The following is a 16311-nucleotide window of genomic DNA, read 5'->3' as shown; positions in this document are numbered from 1 at the left end:
GGGGAAGGGGGAAGGGGGGATAGATAAAAATTGAGAAAGAAATATACCTATCACAGCCCAAAAATAAAGTTGTTTTTGTTGTTGTTTTCATTTTTTTAAGAATGCTTCAATCTGCATTCAGACTCCATCAGTTCTTTCTCTGGAGATAGATAACATTTTTTTTTGTTCATATATTCTTTGGAATTCTCTTAGATCACTGTATTGCTGAAAAGAGATAAGTTGTACAGTATTGCTGTTACTGTGTACAATATTCTGGTTCTGCTCATCTTACTGTACATCAGTTCATGTAAGTCTTTTCAGAATTCACTGAGACCATTCTGCTTACCATTTCTCATGAAACAAAAATATTCCATTACAATTATGTACAACAGCTTAACCATTCCCCAGTTAAAAATTGGCATCCCCTCAATTTCCATTTCTTTGCCACCAGTAAATGAACTACTATCAATACTTTTGTACAGATAAATCTTTTTTTATGTCTTTGGGATACAGACCTAATAGCACTATTGTTGGGTCAAAGGGTGTGCATGGTTTTAAAGCCTTTTAATTACAGTTCAAAATTACTCTCCACAATGGTTAAATCAGTTCACAACTCCACCAACAGTGCATTAGTGTCTCAATTTTCCTACATCTCTACAAAATGTTTCATTTTCCTTTTATGTCACATTAGCCACTCTGATAGATGTGGAGTATACCTCAGAGTTGTTTTAATTAACATGTCTCTAATCAACAGTGATTTAGAACATTTTTTCATGTGATTATAGATAGCTTTGATTATTTCATCTGAAAACTGCCTGTTCATATAATTTGACCCTTTATGAATTGGGTAATGGGTCTTACTTTTATAAATTTGATTCAGTTCTCTGTATATTTGAGAAAAAAGACCTTTATCAGAGAAACTTGCCAAAAAAATCGCAGTCATTATTACTAATTGTTTATTCCCATCTATCTTATTACCCTCACCCCTCCCTATTTATCCTATTCTCTCTCTCCTTTCACCCTGTCTATCCTCAAAAGTTTTTTTTTTTTTTTGCTTCTGACTACCACCTTTCCCAATCTGCAATCATATCATTCTACTCTAATTTTCCCATCCCCCCATTTTTGGTAGGGTAAGATAGACTTCTATACTCAACTGAATGTGTATATTACTCCCTCTTTGAGTCAGTTCTGATGACAGTAGGATTTCCCCCCTTCTCCCATCTTCCCCTCTACTATAAAATCTCTTTCATATTTCTTTTAAGTGAAAAAAATTACCCCATTTTATCTCTTTTATTTCCTTCACCAATACATTCCTCTTTCTGACCCCTTAATTTTATTTTTTTATATCATCTCATCATACTCATCTGACACCAATGCCCTCTGTCTATATATACTCCTTCCAACTACCCTAATAAAGAAAATTTTCTTACGAGGTATAAGTATCATCTTCCCATGTGGGATGTAAATTATTTAACTTAGTTAAATACTTTATAATTTGTCTTTCATTATTGCTTTTTTTTTCTCTTTGGAGGGGGGGAAGCAAGGCAATTGGGGTTAACTGACTTGCCCAAGGTCACACCACTAGTAAGTGTTAAGTGTCTGAGGCTAGATTTGAACTCAGATCCTCCTGACTCCAGGGCCAGTGCACTATTCACTGCACGACCTAGCTGCCCCTCCTGTTTACTTTTTTATGCTTTACTTGAATCTTGTGCTTGAATGTCAAATTTTCTATTTAGCTCCATTCTTTTCATAAGGAATGCTTAAAAGTCCTGTATTGCATTGAATATCCATCTTTCCCCTAAACATTATTGTCAGGTTTTCAGAGTGGGTGATTCTTGGTTTTAATCCTAGCTCCTTTGCCTTCTGGAATATCACATTCCACACCCTCTGATCCTTTAAAGTAGAAGCTGTTAAATCCTATGTAATCCTAGCTGTTGCTCCATAATATTTGAATTGTTTCTTTCTGGCATCTTGCATTGTTTCCTTGTTGGCCTGGAAGCTGTGGAATAGTTGGCATTTTGGGATCTCTTTCAGGAAGTAATCACTGTAGTTTAGAAAAAATATCTATTTTATATTCTGGTTCTAGGAAGTCATGACAGTTATATATATATATATATATATATATATATATATATATATATATATATATATATGTGTGTGTGTGTGTGTGTGTGTTTTCAATTATGACATGTAGATTCTTTTTTGATCGTGGCTTTTTTTCTTAAATTATCACTTCAATGATATTGAACAAGGTCACTTGTTTTCTAACTAGATATTTCATATATTCAAATTTTTCAATTCTCTTGATATGGCTTGATTGTTTCTTGATGTCTCATTGAACCATTAGCTTTTACTAAGCCAATTCTAATTTTTAAATCACTAATGGCTTTTTATTTTCACATTTTAAAAGTTTAATTATTACCATTTTCTCCAACAATTTATTATGTCTAGAAGTCAGCAAAACAAATTCAAACCTGATTTGTAGTGTTTGTCAATTTCCAAAGTCTAAATGCTCCCACTGATAATTTAATAATCAACTTTCACAATAAATAGAACAAGCTGGCTCCAGCAAACCCCAGTTCTATAGAGTATTTTTAATAAAATATGGTAATTAAATGCAAAGCAAAAATGGTATATTTTATAACTTTTTTCATTTTATTCTTTATGTAAAACTATATTTTTCTCTTTTTTAATTTTTAGTTTACATCATTCATTTCTAAACGATTTTGAGTAGCAAATTTTCTCCTCATTTTTCCCCTACCCACCACCCCAAAACAATGATCCCATTGAATATCCCCTCCTCCAATCTGTTCTTTCTCATATCTTCCCACACACCCCTCCTACTTTCCAGTAGGGCACAGTGGATCTCTATGCCCCAGTGCCTGTATATCTTATTTCCTGGGTACATGTCAAACAATAATAATAATAATAATAATAATAATAATAATATAAATAAATAGATTTAAACATTTGATTTTAAATCTTTGAATTCCAGATTCTTTCACTTCCTCAACATCTACCCTTACTGGGAAGATAAGCAATTCAATATAGGTTGTACATGTGTAGCTATGCAAAAATTTCCATAGTGGATATATTGTGAAATAGTGACTATATTTGCCTCCATCCTATCCCCCCCCACTACTTGTTCTATTCTCTACTTTGATCCTGTGCCTTTTCAAAAGTGGGTGCTTCCAACTTCTCTCTCCTCCAGCATGTCCTCTCTTCCATCATCCCCCCCCATCCCCTTCCCTCCTACTCCCCTATAGGGTAAGATAATCTATTTAGTGTGTATGTTATTCCCTCCCTAAGGCAAATTCAATGACAATAAGGTTGACCCATTCCCTTTTGCCTTCCTATTCTTCCCCTCCATTGTAACCAATTTCCCTTGCCTCTTCTATATAACATAGTTTACCCCATTCTGTCTCTCCCCATCTCCTCTCATTATATTCCTCTCTCATCTCTTAATTTCACCTTTAAGTATCATCCCTTCCTATTCAATTGTTCCTGTGCCCTCTGTCTATGTATACCTGTACACATACATACACATACATATGTATTCATATGCCCATACAACCTCCTATATAGACATATATAAGTATGTATACATATACATATCTATATATCTATATATCTATATATATATTCCCTTCAACTATTCTCATACTGAGAAAAGTTTCATAAGTTACAATTATCATTTTTCCATGGAGAAATGTAAATAGTTCAACTTTGAAAAGATCCTTATGATTTCTTTCCCCTGTTTGCCTTCTCATGCTTCTTGTATCTGTCACATTTTCTATTCAACTCTGGTTTTTTCATCAAGATTGCTTGAAAGTTTTGTATGCCATTGAATGACCATATTTTCCCCTGAAAAATGATACTCAGTTTTGCTGAGTTTGTGATTCTTGGTTTTAATCCCTGCTCCTTTTACCTCCTGAACACCATATTCCAAGCCCTGCAATCCCTCAGTGAGGAAGCTGCCAGATTCTGTGTTGTCCTGATTGTGTTTCCACAATATTCAAATTGTTTCTTCCTTGTTCCTTGTAATATTTTCTCCTTGATCTGGGAACCCCGGACCCTGGCTATAATATTCCTAGAAGTTTTCTTTTGGGGATCATTTTTAGGAGGTGATCAGTGGATTCTTTCAACCTCTATTTTGCCCTCTGGTTCTAAAACATCAGGGCAATTTTCCTTGAGAATTTCTTGAAGGATGATTTCTAGTTTTTTGTTTGTTTGTTTGTTTTTTGATCATGGCTTTCAGGTAGTCCAATAATTTTCAAATTATCTCTCCTGAATCTATTTTCCAGGTCAGTGTTTTTTCCTATGAGGTATTTCACATTGCCTTCTATTTTTTTTTCATTTGTTTGGATCAGTTTAATAGTATCTTGATTCGTCATAAAGTCACTAGCTTCCATTTGCTCTAATCTAATTCTGAAGGAATGATTCTCTTCAGTGACCTTCTGAGATTCTTTTTCCATCTGGCCAACTTGGCTTTTTAATGCACTCTTCTCCTCATTGGCTTTTTAAGCCTCTTTTGTCATTTGAGTTAGTCTATTTTTAAGGTAATCTTTTCTTCAACCAATTTTTTTACTCTAATTTCATAATTTTCTTGCATCATTATTTCCTTTCCCAATTTTTCTTTTGATGGAAGCTTTTGCTGCAGGAGTTCTGACTTCATCATCTTCTTCCTTTTCCATGCTTTGATCCTTTTTGTCCCCAAAATAGGTGTCTAATGTCAAATTGCTCTGCTTTCTTTCCTTGCTCATGTTGCCACTCAATTATTTTACTTTTGATATTTTAGCCACAGTAGAACTCTGCTACCAGAAAGGGGAGCTTTGTCCCAATTGCTTGGGTTTTCTCAGCTGCTGGAGCTATTTGTTGGGTTCCTTCTCTAAAGCCTCCAAATGCTCTGGCAAACTGGTCATGAACCCCACAACCTCCACCCTAGACAGTGATCCAGATCCAAGCAGGTTAAAGCAAGAGTGATTACCCCTCAGACTGGTTCCTTGGTCCCCCTACAATCTGCAAGACAGGAGCTCTGAAGCAGGCATGTGGCAGTGGCTGCATGGTGTCAGTACCTCAGCAGCTTGTCCTTCAAGGTGCTGAAAGCCAGTCCTCACTCCCCAACTCCCAGTTCCCAATGCCCATACTGCACTGACTTCTAACTTTGTCCTTAGCCTTTATGGGTTGATAATTCTGGAAAGTGCCACAGCTGCTAGTGATCTAAAATCCCCCCAGACGGTGGCTAACGGTTGTGTCCTCCCTGAGGCTAAATCCCCAGGCTCACTCAGGGCGGGACTAGCCTCCCAGAGCACTGTTCTGGCCCCTTCCTGCCAGCTTGCCAGACTGTCTTCAGCCAGAAGTTAGATTCTCTCTGTCATTTTGTGGGTTCTTTATCTCCAAAGTTTGTTTAGAGTCATTTTTTAAATAAATTGGAGGAGGTGGAAGCAGGAGCCATGCAGAAGTCCTGTTTCTACTCCACCATCTTGACTTTGCCCCTGAGACTATTTGTTTTTCAAAGACTGGGAATCTTTATTCAGATCAGCAACTCACATTCCTCAGGTATCAGATTTTGGGTGGGCCTTTTTTGGAAAAGGAGAAGGATGGAGGAGAAAAGACAAGGCAAGGATGTCCACTACCACCCTAACCCTGTCTCAGGCCACTGGATAAAGAAGGGAATCAACTGAAGAGAATGCCAAGAAGGGAGAGACTGAGGGAAAAAGAGACCCCTGCCAAAGAGAGGCCTACCCAGATGTGTGGCTTTCAAATTCCAGCTGTGGCCAGGACAGCAGCCACCATAGGCCCCTCCCTATAAATTAATTCCCCACATTAGCAAGGATGGCAGTGGAGGGAGGAGAAAGAACAACCTTGTAGAAGAGAAATTGGTCCATGTCAGCTCCTTTCAAGGCAGTGCCCTGAACCCTGGCTTAAAAAATGTCTCTATGAGTGCAAAATTCCCAAATGAGTGGACAAACCAGTATGGGAGAATGAACAGGAATGTTGAAGGGGTCAGTACTCCCCAGTTTTGGTACAGACGGGAGGATGGGGCGGTTGGTCCAGTTTTGCTGATTTGGGGGACAGGGTGTGTTTCATAGTAAATTCAAGGTGAGAAGGCATTGCTCAGTACCTGTAGGCACAACAGGAGAAGCATGCCACCAATGGATAGCAGTAGGCAGGGAAGAGGAAGAGCTGGAACAGAAGGGACTTGAGAGTTCCACAGGCTTCCTAGGAATGTCTCTGCTAGAAATAGATTAACCATTCAAGAGAGAGTGAGGTAGAATGGTGATAAGAGTATCTGGTGTGGCATCCTATATCCAATCATGCCTGCCTGAGAGGCCTCACTGTTGGTGCCCATCTGCAGCCCGATGACATTGTTGCCCTCCTGCAGCTGGTTATCTGTGAATTTTCGGGGATTATCCTTGGACTTCTTAGTGAACCAGTTAGGATCTCCAGAGAAGAACCAATCACCTTCAGCCACTGCAAGCCCACCCAGGTTCATCAGTGTCCACTGCATACATTCCATATTCTTTCCTTCCTAGAGGTCCACAGTTTGGAAGATATCAGTGGCATTGATGCCATAGCACTCTGCCTCCTGTAAGAAGTAAGAAATCTGTTCCATCTCTTTGAAGGCCATGCCTGAATCCTGGATCTTCTTTACCAGGCCCTGGCCTTCAGGGGATAGCCCATTGATGAGCTCACATGGCACCGTGCCATCTTTGAGCCAGTTTTAGAAATTCTCTCGCCCAGGCTGGGGCCTCCCGACATCCCTGTGGCACTGTGTGGTAATCCACGGAATGAGAATCTGCTCCAGATCAGCATCATACTGCTTCTCAATTTTCTGCGGTACCTCCAGGCTCAGTCTGCAAGCAGGTCCCCTGTTGGCCATTCTGAGATGGTGATGCAGGTATCTTGACCGTGAGGCTGTGGATGCGATAACGTGGATATGTAAGGGGCTGGGGTGCAGCATGCAGTGAGTGGCCCCGGAACTATTTTCGTCAGTGAACATCTTTTTCTCTATTTGTACAATTCCGCTTTTTAAGGAATTCTCTTAAGTGAATTTGCATTTCTTTTAATGTATGGAGTATTCTTTTATTTAAGGTTTCATTTTCTTCAGAATTTATTTGCACCTCTTTTACCAAGCAATTAGCTCTTTTTCATGGTATTTTTCCTTCACTTGCATTCCTTTCATGATTTGTCACCTCTCTCTTATTTGATTTTTAAAATCCTTTTTGAGCTTTACCAGGACTCTTGTTGAACCTGAGAACAATTCATGTTTTTGTTTTTGTTTTTTTCCTTTGAGGCTTTGAACGTAGCAACTCTGATTTTGTGTTTGTGCCTTTATCTTTCCTATCATCAATAGTAACTTCCTATGGCCAGGTTCTTTTACTTCTTGCTCTTTTTTTTCTAATTTTTCCAGTCTACTTCTTGACTTTTAACTTCATACAAAAGTTGGTCTCTGTTCCCAGGATGCTGGGAGGACTGTCTTAATTTTCAAATTTTTGTGTAGCTGATTTCAGAGCTAATTCTGAGGTACTGTAAGTTTTCAGTTTCAAGGTGGTATAATCTGAGAGGTGTGTTTTCTATTTTGCTGGTCTATGGTCTCATCTGTGAGTGACAACAAGGTTACTTTTTCCACCCTGGAGCTGTAACCAGGGTCTCCCCACCTCTCTATCTACAGAGTCTGGTCTGTTAGTGTTTCTCCTTGCCCTGGGACTGCAACCTAAGACTACAAACCAGGATTGAAACCTGGGTTTTTAAGCAATGCAACAGGGTCCTATACCAAGTTCCAGCAAAGGACCCTGTAGTAATAAACACCTAGCACACTCAAGATAGCCTGCTAGCACAGGTTCTTTGATCTGCTTTGCTAAAGAAAAGACAAATTTTAAAGGGGTCAAAAATCTTACTTTAATTGCATTCACTAGTTCACTGGTAGTTGATGACCAAGACAAATGAACATGTAGTAACTGAGGACCAAGAAGCTTTAGATGAATCGAGGTCATCTGTACCAGATGAACTATTTCCTCAGATACTGAAAGAACTAGTAGACATGACCACTATGCTAATGTAAGAATGAGAAAGGTAATGCAGGATTGAGCACAGCCAAATGGTGTCTCTATTTAGAATAAAAGGCAGGGGGAAGAAAATTGAGTCTGTAAACTATTGGTCAGTGGGATTCACTTCTTTTTTTCAGGGATATTTTAAAAATCACTATTAAAAGAATGGTCTGGATAGATAACAGAGATTCAGAATGATTTTATCAAGAACAGATCACTCCAGACCAAATTCATTTACTTTTTCAAAAGAGTTATTAAACTGACAGCTGCTGAGAAAGTTTTAGACATAGTTTACCTAGATTTAACTAAAGTGTGTAATAATCTTTCCTGCTATGCCTGTAAAAACCATAGAGAAATATAGATTAGATTATAATGCAATCATACTGGATAAGAAACTGGCCTAGTGGACACACAGTGAGTATTTGTAATGCTTCAATGTTATCTTAGTAGTAATATTTCAATACAACTTTCCAGGTATGTATAGATAGCCTTGGGAAGGTTACCTTTTTGTATCCACAACTTGGATAATTCTGTATTTGATATGTATATCAAATTTGCAGATGACTGAAAGCTAACAGACAGTATCAACTTCTAAAAAATTCTCTAAATGCAATGATATTGAACTGAATTTAAGAAGTTGAAACAACAAGGTTAAATCAAAACTCTTATGCTTACTTTAAAAAAGTTGGTTTCACATGTATAAGATGGGGGGAAATGGTTATATGACATTTAGTCTGCATTAAGAAAAGCCTACTAGCTTCCAGAAATATGGAAGCCACTTTACTCTATTTTGTCCTGATAAGACCAAATCTGGAGTATTGGGTTCAATGCTGTGAATCACAGTTTAGGAAGGATTTTGATAAAATGATAGTGTATTTCTAGATGTGAACAACCAGGATAGTTAAGGATCTTGAATCTATGCCACATGAGGACACAAAGTGTGGCTATTTAACCGGGAGAAGGAAAGACTGGGGTCAGACTCACCTGGGGGCAGAATCAGCAACAATGTGAAGAATCTGCAGAAAGAAATTAAGGCTTGATGTCAGTAAACACTTCACACAAATTAGAGGTGTTCAAAAGTAGAATGAACTATTTTAAGAGTTCAGGGGAAGGGGTTCCATCATTGGAAAAGTTCAAGGAGAGAATAGATGATGAATTGCTAGGCATGTTAGAGTGAGGATTACTTATTTTGTAATGAATTGAGTGGGTATTTCAACTCTAAAATTCTGTGATTCTTTACTCTTCTTATTTATTCCATCATTTTCTAGATGAGAACTTGAGAGTGCAGTGACAAGCCCAGGGTAACTTAGGTTATAAGTAGTAGAACCAGAATTTAAAATCAGGTCATACTTTCTTCAAATTCATTGTACATGTACTATATGATGTTGACTGACTCTGAGATGAGTGTCTCCTTTCTAGACAAGGAAATGATCAGTGCTTAACCACTTTCTTGTTCATAAAAGGCATTATAAATGATTCATAAGTTCGGTTTAGGGATGTTATTTGTTTCTTGATAATACTTGGAAGACTAGGATGTGCTCATTATTTTTTTTTGTCTTTATTAATTTGTTCATTTACTTTTGGTTTACAAGATTCAGTTCCCCAGTTCTTTGAGTTTCAAATTTTCTTCCCCTCCTGTCCCTCCCCACCCCATGGTAGCATATAATCAGGTATAGGAACTGCAGATAATATCACATTAGACATTGGTCAGGTTATAAAGAAGGATTATATCTGATGGAATGAACAATGGGAAAAAGGAAATAAAAGCAAACAAGAAAAAGCAAGAGAACAGGTAATTTGCTTCAATCTGCATTCAAACTCTGTTCTTTCTGGTTCTTTCTCTGAATATAGACATCTTTCTCCAACATGAGGTTTTTGGAGTTCACTTATAGCCCTGCATTTCTGAGAGGAGTTCAATCTATCAAAGTTGGTTGTCACACATACGTTGTATCTGTAATTGTGTACAAATTTTTCCTGGTTCTGCTCTTCTTACTCAGCATCAGTTCATATAAGTCTCTCCAGGTAAATATGAAGTCCATCTGCTCTTCGTTTCTTATGGTGCAATAGTATTCCATTACATTCATATACCATAACTTGTTTGACCACTCCCCAATTGATGGGCATTCCCTTAATTTCCAGTTCTTTACCACCACAAAAAGAGCCACTATAAATATTTTTGTACATATGGGTCTTCCTCTCGCTTCTATGATGTCTTTAAGATACCCTAGAAGTGGCATTATTGGGTCAAAGGACATGAAGTTATTTATAGCTCTTTGGGCATAGTTCTAGATTGCTCTCCAGAATGGTTGGATCAGTTCACAACTCCACCAGCAATGTATTAGTGTTCCAATTTTTCCACATCCTCTCCAGCATTTATCATTTTCCTCTTTTGTAATCTTAGCCGATCTGACTGCTAAGATGTGGTACCTCAGAGTTGTTTTGATTTGCATTTCTCTAATCAATGGTGACAGTGCATTTTTTCATATGCTTATAGATATCTTTAATTTCTTCTTCTGAGAACAGCTTATTCATAACCTTTGACCATTTATCAATTCGGGAATAATGACTTGTATTCTTATAGATTTGACTCAATTCTCTGTATATTTTAGAAATGAGGCCTTTATCAGAAACATTGGTTGTAAAAATTCGTTCCCAGTTTTCAAGTTCCCTCTTTATCTTGGTTATATTGGCTTTGTTTGTACAGAAGCTTTTCGATTTCATGTAAACAATTTTTTTTATTTCTCTCTAATTCTTTTTTGGTCATGAAGGCTTTCCCTCCCCATAAATCTGGCATGTAAAATATTCCTTGCTTTCCCAGATTATTGTCAGTATCATACTTTATACCTAGATCATGGGCCCATTTAAACCTAATTTGGGTATATAGTGTTAGATACTAGTCTATGCCCAGTTTCTGCCATACTATGTTCCAGTTTTCCCAATAGTTTTTGTCAAATAGTGAGTTCTTATCCCAAAAAACTAGAGTCTTAGGGTTTATCAAAGGGTAGATTATTATACTCATTGACTGCTGAGTCTCGTGTGCCTAATCTATCCCATTGATCCATTGTACTATTCCTCAGACAGTACCAAGTTGCTTTGATGACTGATGCTTTATAATACAGATTAAAATCTGGTACAGCTAGGCCAGCTTCCCAAGCATTTCTTTTCATTAATTCCCTTGATATTCTGAGCCTTTTGTTCTTCCAAATGAATTTTTTTTACTATTTTTTGTAGTTCTATAAAGTATTTTTTGGTAATTTGATTGGTATGGCAATAAATATGTAATTTAATTTAGGTAAAATTGTAATTTTATTATATTAGCCCAACCTAGACATAAGCAATTGATGTTTTTCCAATTAGTTAGATCTGACTTTATTTGTGTGAAAAGTGTTTTGTAGTTGTGTTCATATAGGTCCTGAGTTTGTTGTAGCAGATAGATTCCCAAATATTTTATAATATCTACAGTAATTTTAAATGGGATTTCTCTATCTCTTGCTTTTGGATTTCATTAGAAATATACAGTAATGCCAAGTATTTATGTGGGTTGATTTTATATCCTGAAATTTTGCCAAATTTATTTATTGTCTCAAGTGGTTTTTTAATTGATTTTTTAGGATTCTCTAAGTATATCATCACATCATCTGAAAAGAATAACTTCTCTTCTTTGCCTAATTTGATTCCTTTGATTTCTTTTTCTTCTCTAATTGCTACCACTAATATTTCTAGTACCAGATTCGATAAGAAGGGTGATAGTGAACACCATTGTTTCACCCCTAATCTTATTGGAAATGCTTCTAGCTTATCTTCATAACATATAATACTTGCTGATGGATTTAAATAGATGCTACTTATTATTTTGAGGAAAGATCCATTAATTCCTATACTTTCTAGTGTTTTTAATAGGAATGGATATTGTACTTTGTCAAAAGCCTTTTCTGCATCTATTGAGATAATTGTGGTTTCTGCTACTTTTATTGTTGATATGATTAATTATACTGATGGTTTTCCTAATATTAAACCATCCTTGCATTCCTGGAATAAATCCTACCTGATCAAAGTGTATTATTCTTGTGATCAGTTGCTGTAGTCTTTTTGCTATTATTTTATTTAAAATTTTTTGCATCTATATTCATGAGGTAAATTGGTCTATAATTTTCTTTTTCTGTTTTGTCTCTTCCTGATTTAGATATCAGTACTATGTGTGTGGCATAAAAAGAATTTGGTAAGACTCCCTCTTCACTAATTTTCCCAAATAGTTTATAGAGTATTTGAATCAATTGCTCTTTAACTGTTGGATAGAATTCACTAGTAAATCCATCTGGCCCTGGATATTTTTCCTAGGGAGTTCACTGATGGCTTGTTCAAATTATTTTTCTGAGATAGGGTTATTTAAGTAATTTACTTCCTCTTCAGTTAATCTGGGCAACTTATATTTTTGTAAATATTCATCTAATTCACTAAGATTGCCAAATTTATGTGCATATAATTTGGCAAAATAATTACTTATTATTGTTTTAATTTCCTCTTCATTGGAGGTAGATTCACCCTTTTCATTTTTGATACTCATAATTTGGGTTCCTTCTTTCTTTTTTTATCATATTGGCTAAGGTTCTATCAATTTTATTGGTTTACTCATTAAACCAGCTCTTAGTTTATTACTTCAATAGTTTTCTTAATTTCAATTTTATTAATCTCTCCTTTGGTTTTCATTACTTCTAATTTAGTATTTAATTGCAGATTTTCAATTTGTTCTTTTTCTAGCTTTTTCAATTGCATTCCAAATTCATTGATCTCCCTTTTCTCTAATTTATTCATGTATGCACTGAAGGATATAAAATTCCCCTAATAACTGCCTTTGTTGCATCCCATAAATTTTGGTATGTTGTCTCATTATTGTCATTCTCTTGAATAAAGTTACTGATTGTTTCTATAATTTCTTGTTTGACCCACTCGTTATTTAGGATTAAATTGTTTACTTTCCAATTAGTTTTTAGTCTATCTTTCCATGGCCCTTTATTACTATGATTTTATTGCATCATGATCTGAGAATGATGCATTTAATATTTCTCCCTTTCTGTACTGAATTGTGAGGTTTTTATGTCCTAGTACATAGTCAAATTTTTGTATGTGCCATGTACCACTGAGAAGAAGGTATAATCCTTTTTATTCCCATTCAATTTTCTCTAGAGATCTATCATATCTAGCCTCTCTAAAATTCTATTCACCTCCTTAACTTCTTTTTTGTTTATTTTGAGGTTACATTCATCAAGTTCAGAGAGGGGGAGATTAAGGTCCCCCACTAGTATAGTTTTGCTATCTATTTCTTCCCCCAATTCCTTTACCTTTTCCTCTAGGATTTTGGATGCTATACCACTTGGTGCCTATATGTTAAGTAATGATATTGCTTCACTTTTTGCCTTATCTCTTTTAATTAAATAAATTTTTCCTTTTGCTTTATCTGAAATAAGGATTGCTACCCCTGTTTTTTTTTTATTTACTTTAGTTGAGGCATGATATATTTTGCTCCAGCCTTTTACCTTTACCCTGTGTGTATCCCTCTGTTTCAGATGTGTTTCTTGTAAACAGCATATTGTAGGATTTTGATTTTTAATCCATTCTGCTATCTGCCTCTGTTTTATGGGAGAGTTCATCCCATTCATGTTCACAGTTATGATTACTATCTGTCTCTTTCCCTCCATCCTATTCCCTCCCCTGTTTATGCTTTTATTTTTCTCCCCTTTTCCCTTCACCTCCTTAAGAGTTTTCCTTTTAACCACCTTCCCTCAATATTCACTTCTTACGAGCCCCCCTCCCTTTTCCTCTCCTTCCCATCTCATTTCTTCCCTCCCTTCTACGCCCCCCCCCCTTCTTAAGCCTTTTCCCCTCCTACTACTTTTAGGGTATGATAGATTTTTACACTTAATGTAGTATGTTATTTCTTCTTTGAACCAAGACTGACAAAAATAGAACTCATGTAAAGCTCCTCTCCCTCCCCTCTTTCCCTCTATTATGATACGTTTTGTGTCTCTTATCGATAAAGTCCTATGCTTAACTGGTTTTGTTATTCCCTCCTTGCACCAGAACCAATGAGGGAAAAGCCCATATAATGCTCATCTCCCTCCTTTATTTCCTTCTATTATATTGCTTTTATGCCTCTTTGTGAGGTATAATTTATACTTTTCTGCTTCATTCTTTCCTCTTCTTCCATTACAATCCCTTTGTAGCCCTTAATAAAGGTTTTTTATGTTTATTTTGTGTAATTTATACCTATATCCTTTTACTTGCCTATAAACAGTTTGCTCTTATTAAATAATAGGGGGTGTGTGTTTCTTCCTTGTTTACCTTTCTATGTCTCTCTTGCATCTCGTAATTGGAGGTTGAATTTTCCATTGAGCTCTGGCTTTTTCATCAGGAAGGTCTAGAAATCCGTTATATCATTGAAAGTCCATCTCCTTGCCTGGAAGAATATATTCAGTTTCGCTGGGTAGGTGATCCTTGGTTGTAACCCAAGCTCTTTTGCCTTGTGAAAAATTGTATTCCACTTCCTCCCATCTTTCAGTGTAGTAGCTGCCAGATCCTGTGTGATCCTCACTCGCGATATTTAAATTGTTTCTTTCTGGCTGCTTTTAGTATTTTCTCCTTTACCTCTTAGTTCTGGAGTTTGGCCACCGCATTTCACAGACTTTTCAATTTGGAATCTCTTTCAGGAGGTGACCAGTGGATTGTCTCGATTTCTATTTTATCCTCTGGTATATCAGGGCAGTTTCCCTTGATGAGCTCTTGGAAGATGTTGTCCAGGCTCATTTTTTCAGCATGATTTTCTGGTAGGTATATGATTCTCAGATTATCTCTCCTGGATCTGTTTTCCATGTCAGTTATTTTTTCCCTTGAGTTATTTTACCTCTTTTACTAATTTTTCATTCTTGATGTTTTGTTTGACTAATTCTTGGTTCCTCATAGAATTATTTGCTTCAATTTGATTGATTCTAGTTTTTAGCGAATTATTTTCCTTAGTTTTTGGAACTCCTTTTTCCATTTCACACATTTTTTCTTTTTAAGGAGCTGTTTTCTTCATTGTAATGTTTTTTTTCTAATTTTGCAATTTTGATTTTAAAAGAATTATTCATTTTATCTTCTATCTCTCTAATTTGGTTTTCAAAGTCCCTTTTGAGCTCATCTAGGAATACTTTCTGTGCCTGAGACCAGTTCCCTGTTGAGGCTTCAGCTGTGGGTGTGGAGTCAGCACTGTCTCCCCCTGAATTAGTTTCCTCCTTCTCAGGATAGTAGGACTCCAGAGTCTTTGTCTTTGCAGTCTGCTTTTTACCCATTTTGAGGCAGGGTGCTAGCTATGCCCTTGCTCTAGGGTTCCCAAAACTTTACTTTTTAAAGTTTTGCCCAGGGGCAATAACTACTATGGTTTCAGGATCAGAGGGGGGATTGGAGCAGCTAGGGTTTGCTCTGCCATGCTGGTACCTGGATGTCCAGATAGGGGCTTTTTAAATTTCTAGGCTGTGGATTGGTAGTCCCAGGAATAGCTGCTGCCCATGCCAGGGGCCCTGCATTTGACTCTTACCCTGCTCCATCCAGTCCCAGGCCTGCGGTGATAGGCCTGGCAGTGGCCCTTGTGTTTAGTGGGTCAACTTGCCGTCACATTGATCAGACCTTGTCTGGGCCTCTGCTTGCTGTGGCATCCCGGCCTCTGCCTGCCACAGCATCCAGACCTCTAGGATGTGCTCATTCTTAATATGAAAAGTCATAAAAATTAAGAGAAATGCAAAGGATATTTGAATTCTCACTGATTTTACCTTAAAAGGTATGCATTAAAGTTCTTGTGAATTAAAATTATTCACATTTCTCAGGATAAAGAGACTATCTGAGCACAAATCATTATATTTCGAATAGATATTATGAGACAAGAAGAAAACTATTGCTAATAGCAGTAGCTATTCTTGTGGATTAAAAGTAAACATGAATCTAGGCAATTGAAACAATGGGAAAGGAAGAAAATAAAGGCAAAACAAACTAGGGCATTTCACTGATTTTTAAAGATCACAACATTTTTCTCCAAAATCTGTGTCACAAGTTTCTTCATAGTTTTCTTTCATCTCTTTCTATTTCTAGTTACTTTAGCTAGGTAAGAAAGCCTGTCTTCTTGTCAAAGTCAAGAATTTCCATGTATCTGATTTGTGACGGGAATGAGGAACAGGGAAGGCAGCTAACTTGTGGGAAAGTATCCTAGATCCAATCTGAATAATACAGATCACCCAAATTGGCATTTTAAAGA

At 36.7% G+C, this 16311-nt stretch overlaps 1 long non-coding RNA gene and 1 pseudogene across 4 annotated transcripts in view; both read right to left on the bottom strand.

The window, feature by feature from the left end:
- The window catches only part of LOC138152929 (uncharacterized), a 137917-nt gene that overhangs the window by 84493 nt on the left and 37113 nt on the right, over window positions 1–16311 (bottom strand). For all 4 annotated transcript variants that reach the window (XR_011166245.1, XR_011166247.1, XR_011166246.1 and 1 more), the window contains exon 2: window positions 9015–9046. This is a non-coding gene — a long non-coding RNA (uncharacterized lncRNA). The remainder of the gene's footprint in view (window positions 1–9014; window positions 9047–16311) is intronic.
- Window positions 5505–6880, bottom strand: LOC138153261 (transgelin-2 pseudogene; annotated as a pseudogene).

This window comes from Petaurus breviceps, unplaced genomic scaffold, assembly GCF_028583685.1.
Source record: "Petaurus breviceps papuanus isolate PSGF00001 unplaced genomic scaffold, PetGlider_PUasm1.0 90977, whole genome shotgun sequence".
In the NCBI taxonomy this organism is placed as follows: domain Eukaryota; kingdom Metazoa; phylum Chordata; class Mammalia; order Diprotodontia; family Petauridae; genus Petaurus; species Petaurus breviceps.
The sequence above is the reverse complement of the archived record's forward strand: the minus strand, read 5'-3'. Positions and strand labels throughout refer to the sequence as shown.